Genomic DNA, 7,885 nt, shown 5'->3' with positions numbered 1-7,885 from the left:
TATGTGTGTCAGCTGCTGAATTATTTGTCACTAGAAATTATTATTATTATTATTATGCTTTATTTATATGGCGCCACAAGGGTTCCGCAGCGCCCAATTACAGAGTACATAAATAATCAAACCGGAAAACAGCAACTTACAGTTGATGATAATATAGGACAAGTACAGGGTAAATAAACATAGTTACATCAGCATATGACACTGGAATAAGTATCAGGTGGCAAAAGACTGCTGGATGTGGTACAGTTGAAGATTATTAAAGTAAGACAAAGGATAAGCACATGAGGGAAGAGGGCCCTGCTCGTGAGAGCTTACAATCTAAAGGGATAGAGTGCAGATTATGTAAAGGAAAATTGAATCTATACCTGACTTTGAATAGAAAAGCTATGCGTTATTTTATGCAGAACATTTTACGAGACACATTTAAGGCCTGATTCAGAGGGTGCCAACTGCATCCAATGCCGTGTTGGTGCACTTGAGCGATTACTTGTTCTAGTGCATTTCTCCATACGGAGGCACTGGTACTAGAGATCCTGAGGCAAAGCGATAGGAGGTGGCCAGAAGGAGCGCCAAAAAGGCCCGTCGCATGGTCACTGCAAGTGGCTTATGTTCTCAGAGGCAGAGCCACTGCCACAGAGGCCATATTCAGATGGAGACACTGCACCTGTCATAGGCTGGTGCAACGGTCGATGCTGGACACAAAGTTGCGGCAATGGAGGACTGTGTGGAGCCAGTGGTGGTGCAATATGTGTAACTTGTGCCTTCACTGGCATGGCCTACATATATATAGTTAGGGTCTTTTTGTTAAGTAGTCCTTTCTAATTCTGGGAAGGGCCCCACTTTTTGCCCCCAGCTTCCTGTTCTTAGCTGACTGGAGTGGAACCTGGTATGGTCTTCTGCTGCTGTAGCCTATCCACTTGAAGGTTTGCATATCACTGGTCTAACACATGGTTTTTGAGTTACTATCCGCATGGACTGGTCTAGCCATTCTCCTCTGAACTCTCATTAACAAGGAATCTTCATCCACAGGACTGCCATTCACTGGTTGTGTTTTGTTATGCATACTGGGGGTTATTTAGAGGAGTTAGCACACCAAAAAAGTTATCAATTGGGCAAAACCATGTTGCACTGCAGGGGGGGCAGATGTAACATGTGCAGAGAGAGTTAGATTTGGGTGGGATGTGTTCAAACTGAAATCTAAATTGCAGTGTAAAAATAAAGCAGCCAGTATTTACCCTGCACAGAAATAATATAATCCACCCAAACTTAAATCTCTCTGCACACGTTACATCTGCCCTCCTGCAAGTTCAAAAACTCATTTCTCATCTATATAGCTCCCCAAAATAAATAGCCTACATTATAAAACCCATTTTTGATGTTTTTACAGAAAATCACTTGAAAAAAATTACATCATTAGTGGCTAAATTATGCTCTTTAAATGCCCCCATGTGCATGATTATTCATTGGGAAGGATTTACCAGGGGTTCTGCATTGGGTCATTTTTTGCTTAATTTTTTTCCTAATTTTCACCTACCTGGGTACTACAAACCAAAAGCCACGTTCACTCCCATTGAGACCTGCTTTAACGTAACGCAGATTTTTTAACCACAGCAAAGAGCCATGACCACAGTTTTTTTTGTTACCCGCAGTAACCTACATATGTTAACGGAACCCCCAGCTAATTACATTTGGGTCCAAAAAATTGGTGGAGTGTACAGATGTCCTCTTAAATCCTCAGTAGATGAGTGGTGGTTGCATGACAATCACTTGTTCATTAGTATAACCGTGAGACATATTGTACCTTCTAATGTAAATTATTATTGATACAAGGAACCATCTGCTTTGTGACCTGTGCAAGGAGAGTTTGGCCTGTGTAACCCGTTGCCTTTATATGGCCCTGTAACACCTTGGTGTTCTCTAATAGCCTTAATTTACAGCAGTGGTCACACGAGACACCCACTATTGTGTAGGCTTGTACATTTAAAATAATGCAATGAAGATGTTCCAGTTTTGTAGCTTAAACTTCCGTTTGCTGAGTGTTTACAGTCTGGCAAAATATTTATACTTCTCCTTTTAAAGCACATTTAAAAAAAAAAAAAATAGAAGTTGGGAAAAACAAAACTGTCACTTGTTCATTCTAAAAGTGCTGCACTCATGATTTCATGGATCCCACAGGCATGGCTGGGATCGCATAAGATACATTAATGGGGCAGATGTATTAACCTGGAGAAGGCATAAGGAAGTGATAAACCAGTGATATGTGCAAGGTGATAAAGGTACCAGCCAACCAGCTCCAATATGTAAATAGACAGTTAGGATCTGATTGGCTGGTGCCTTTATCACCTTGCACATATCGCTGGTTTATCACTTCCTTATGCCGTCTCCAGGCTTAATACATGTGCCCCAATATATGCAAAAGAACCGCATACGATGTATCCTATGCGATCCTGCCGGGCCATTTAAGGGAAATTTTATGCGACATGAGTGGCCGACGTGACGCTATAGTGTATGGGGCCTTTAACTGCGCTCTTTCTTTGTGAGATTTGTCACTTGGTTATGAAACAAACCCAGACTGATTTTATCTTGGCTTATGTTTATATTATGGATATTGTAAATTGGTTCTGAAACTTATTACAGTTAAAACAGTTACCATAGAGATCATGAGTGTGAGAGGAAATTGGTGGCACATAATAGTGAATTGTAACTACTTTTCCTCAGAATACTCCACGGCAGCCATATAAGCTGCATAATCACTCATTTAGGTGGCTGTGTAGAGAATATGGAGGAGATGTACCAAACCTAGAGTAGAGAGGTTGTCCATAGCAACCAATCAGCTATTACCTAGCAGTTTACAGAATATGCTTACACTTGTCCATTCTTTAGAAGATTTGATACATTTCCCCCCCATGATACCCAAACCAGTGGTTCCGAAACTTGCGCCTCAAGGCACCCTAACAGTCCAGGTTTTAAGGATATCCATTCTTAAACTGGGTACACACCTGAACGACATATCGATCTAGCATGGAACGATATCTCATACCTGTATGTAATCTACACAAGATGGCTATATATTGATTGAAGATGCAACCAGTCAATTGGGGGTACACACTATAATTCCTCGGTGAGTTTGTTTATACCAGCAGTGCATAAACATGGGTATCCTTAAAACCTGGACTGTTAGGGTGCCTTGAGGACTAAGTTTGGGAAACCCTGAACTGAACTGAGAGTAAGCAGAGAATACTGAGGTGGACTCACAGTTGGCAGCAAAGTAGGAAAAAAAAAAGCAAATTTATAACTTTGGTAAATCTGTGTTGCTCTGTAGGTGGGGCAGAGTAAAATGTGCAGACGGATGTAGAGCTGGGAAGGGCTTGTTATAGCGGAATGTGTGGCCACCTAGTATGTACCCTGCATGTGAAAATACAAATGTGTTTACACCCCTTTAAATTGTATTTGTCCTGGTGCAAAGTTGCTCCCAACTCTAAAGGTGGGTACACACTTAGTGATATAGGGGGTAATTCTGAGTTGATCGCAGCAGCAAGTTTGTTAGCAACTGGGCAAAACCATGTGCACTGCAGGGGGGGGCAGATATAACATGTGCAGAGAGAGTTAGATTTGGGTGGGTTATATTGTTTCTGTGCAGGGTAAATACTGGCTGCTTTATATTTACACTGCAATTTAGATTTCAGTTTGAATACACCCCACCCAAATCTAACTCTCTGCACATGTTATATCTGCCCCCCCTGCAGTGCACGTGGTTTTGACCAACCGCTAACAAATTTGCTGCTGCGATCAACTCAGAATTAGGCCCATAGTGAAAATATCGCTCGTTTTTCCCCTCCTGAGCGATATTGGGGGTAATTCAGACCTGATTGCTGCTGTGCGTTTTCGCACAGCGGGCGATCAGGTCTAGACTGCGTATGCACCGCAATGCGCAGGTGCGACGGACTGCAGCAACTGGTATCGCCGGTCCGTGACGGGATGGTGCAAAAATTACAAACGCACCGGCCATCGCAAGGTGATTGACAGGAAGAGGGTGTTTGTGAGTGGCAACTGACCGTTTCCAGGGAGTGTCCGGAAAAACGCAGGCGGGACCCAGCGTTTTGAAGGAGGGTTTCTGATGTCAACTTATGTTTGTGCAGCTCTGCTGACGAATGCGATTGCACAACTGCAAAAAGGTAATACCCTCTCCCTGTAGGCGGTGACTACCTGATTGCAGGGATGTAAAAAACGTACCCTAGCAATCAGGTCTGAATTAGGCCCATAGTTTCCTATATTGTCCAGTGTGTATGCCGCTGCCGAGCGTTGAGCAGCCCTGCGGGTCGTTAACGATTCTCTATCTCGGCCATGCATATCATTAGTTATATCACACAGTGTGTATGCCCAGCCCGGGAGGGGAAACACTAAGCGACGTCGCTTATCAAGCATATCGCCTAGTGTGTACCTATCTTAAATGAATTCTAATATATCCAAATCACAATGGCTAGAGAAGGTATGGCTAACTTACTTCCACCAAGGCCTAAACTCTCTGCCTAAGAAGTTATCGTTTGAGATAAGTGGGCAATTATAAGCTCTGCCATTTTACGTCCACTTTTCTGTATGGCTGTATGATTACATCTATGATTTATCTTGAAATTGCTTGAATGGAAGAGGAATAACATTTCCGAGGTTCTGATGGAATCACAGATAACTGTTCCGTATACATCAGACTTCTTGTCCAGGATAAATACACAGTAATCGCTCTCACTAAGTTCAGTGAATGCAGTTTCTCCTGTTTAATATCCAAAAAACCTGGGTCCCATTGTGTAAAAGGCTCCTGAGCTTTTCTTGACATGAAATAAACTGGAATAAAGACCACTGCCCTTCTGTTTGGGACCAGGCTCAAGCTCCAGCCTGCTTCCAGAGACCGTGTCCTCCATGTACAAGGAAATTTCGACTGCCAGCATTTCACCGGGTTTCGGGATTCCGGCGCCTGTATCCCGACAGCGGGCAAAATGAATGCCTCCCCTGTGTACCCAGAATTGGGATATCTGGAAAACATGCACTGTTAGGGGGTCCCTGAGGCCAGGAGATAGAAAACACTGATTCACACATTATTAAGGTTTAGATTTATTTTTATCCTTTATTTATGTTATAGCACCTGCATATTCCGCAGCATTTTTCTGAGAAAATGTAATCTTATATCAGTCCCTGCCCCACTGCAGCTTAGTCTCTCTTCTTTATAACTTAAGCATGTTAGAGCTAATTTTTGTAAGGAACCAATTAATCCACCAGAATGTTTTTTGGAAACCTATGCACCTGGATGGAAAACTTAACACCCCACATATAGAGCCCTGATGCATCCACCGCAACGGTGCTGTGATGCACCTATTCCCAATGCTGTAGTAGGTCCTCTGCGCCTTGGGACAGCACCCTCCACCCCAGCGTACATTTCATCATGAAGTCACACAGCCAAGCAGAAAGCTGACTGACAGGGGTGTGGTTCATCAAATTGACAGTGTCTAGGTCGACAATGTTTAGGTCGACCACTATAGGTCGACAGTCACTAGGTCGACATGGATGGAAGGGTCGACAGGGTTTCTAGGTCGACATGTGCTAGGTCGACAGGTCTAAAGGTCGACATGAGGATTTTTTTTTTTGGCTGTCGTTTTCTTCGTAGAGTGACCGGGATCCCAAATTAGTGCACCGCGTTCGCTCGCCATGCTTCGGGCATGGTGCCTTCGCTCCGCTACCGCTTCGCTCGGCACACTTTACCGTTCCAATCGTAGTCCACGTGGATCGTTAAGTATGAAAAAATTTAAAAAAAGAAAAAAAAATGTGAAAAACTCATGTCGACCTTAAACCCTGTCGACCTTCCATCCATGTCGACCTAGTGACTGTCGACCTATAGTGGTCGACCTAAACATCGTCGACCTAGACACTGTCGATCTTCAGACCGGATCCCGACTGACAGATGCATCAAGCTGCATGCAGGGTATTGTCGTATCGCAACGCCTGATCAGCTTTTCGGTGTGTCCTAGGAGTTGGCTCCTTCCCCCCCCATTACAGCCCTACCTACTCCAGCTTTTCTAAAGTACTGAAATCAGTCAACATTTATGGGCTTATTATTCGGCAAGCTCATAAATCTAGTCAGCAGGTGACTGATGCAGATATCTTCTGCTGCCATTGTGTTTGGCCTGAGCACTGCATGTCAGAGGTTTGTGCAATTTCTTCATCCATCCATGTGCGTGAGCAAATTGAAAAGTGACCTAGTAGTTCTGCGTTTTTGAGTAACAGAATTGTTATGTGTCTCAGATGCAGGACAGAGCCCTTGAACACTTATTACATAAAAAAGGGAAGCAGTTATGTTGCTTCCTCTTAATGCACTATTACTGGCACTTGTAAATATAGTAACTTTCAGTTACTGAAACTCAGGCTGTTTCCATATAAGAGGTATTTTAGCTGCTTGTAATGTAAAAATGTGCACACTAGGGACAATGGAGGCAATTCAGACTGCATCGCGGCAGCGATTGTAGTCTGAATTACTTTGTGGAGTGCGCACGTGCAGCGGCCGCACTGCGCATGCGCACACTGGGAGCCCAGTGAGATGCTATCAGCATCTCAAGTGGTGCGATCGCTTCTGCCTGATTGACAGGCAGAGGCGGGGGCGGGACGTGCCAACGACGTTAGAACGTTGTTGGCAGGGCGCTGTCCGGACAACTGAGGTGTGTCCGGACCGTTGGGCGGGGGGGGGGGGGGGGGGAGGGAAGGCCGCGGCGGTTGTTTGTCTTCGCATGCAGCCGCTGCGACCTGGGACGCGACGAGTAGTGGCCTGCCAGTGCGCAAGAGCTGCGCTGGCAGGGAGCTACTTGTTATGTACAAAAGCATCGCCGCCGTGCGATGCTTTTGTACCTGTGCGGGGGGGGGGGGGGGGGCAGAGCCAGACATGCGGGGCGGACTAGCCCTGTGCTGGGCATCCCCCCCCCTCGCATGTCTGTGAAACTTATTATTATTATTATTATTATTATTAACAGTTTCTTATATAGCGCAGCATATTCCGTTGCGCTTTACAATTAGAACAACAGTAATAGAACAAAACTGGGTAAAAACAGACAGACATAGAGGTAGGAAGGCCCTGCTCGCAAGCTTACAATCTATAGGGAAATAGGCATAGATACACAAGGATAGATGCTACCTATTGCATAATGGTCCACCATATTGCTAGGTTCTTAAGGGGTTGTATGATGATACCCCACAAAGTTATCCAAGTGTCAGGAGGGTGTGAGACTAAAGAAAGACAAGATATGTGATGTTATGAATACTCTACAGAGGATGTAATTAGATAGGGAAGCACTGAAGGTTATGTGGGTGGGTCAGGAATTTGATAGGCTTGTCTGAAGAGGTGAGTTTTCAGGGAACATTTAAAGGTTTGGAGACTAGAGGCAAGTCTTACTGTGCGTGGGAGGGCATTCCACAGAGTGGGTGAAGCCCGGATAAAGTCCTGTAATTTTGAGTGTGAACAAGTAATGCGTGTGGATGAGAGACGTAGATCTTGTGCAGAGCGGAGAGGTCGGGTAGGGAGATATTTTGAGATGAGTGAAGAGATGTATGTTGGTGTAGTTTGGTTAATAGCCTTGTATGTGAGTAAAAGTATTTTATATTTAATACGGTAGAATACCGGTAACCAATGGAGGGACTGACAGAGCGGATCTGCAGACGATGAACGTCTGGCAAGGAAGATTAGCCTCGCAGCTGCATTCAAATGGATTGTAGTGGTGAGAGCCTATGTTTGGGAAGACCGGTCAGGAGACTATTACAATAATCAATGCGGGAGATAATGAGAGCATGGATTAGAGTTTTTGCTGTGTCTTGTGTAAGATAAGGGCGTATTTTGGATATGTTTCTTAGA

The sequence above is a fragment of the Pseudophryne corroboree genome, chromosome 8 (genome assembly GCF_028390025.1).
Source record: "Pseudophryne corroboree isolate aPseCor3 chromosome 8, aPseCor3.hap2, whole genome shotgun sequence".
NCBI classification, from domain to species: domain Eukaryota; kingdom Metazoa; phylum Chordata; class Amphibia; order Anura; family Myobatrachidae; genus Pseudophryne; species Pseudophryne corroboree.
The sequence above is the reverse complement of the archived record's forward strand: the minus strand, read 5'-3'. Positions refer to the sequence as shown.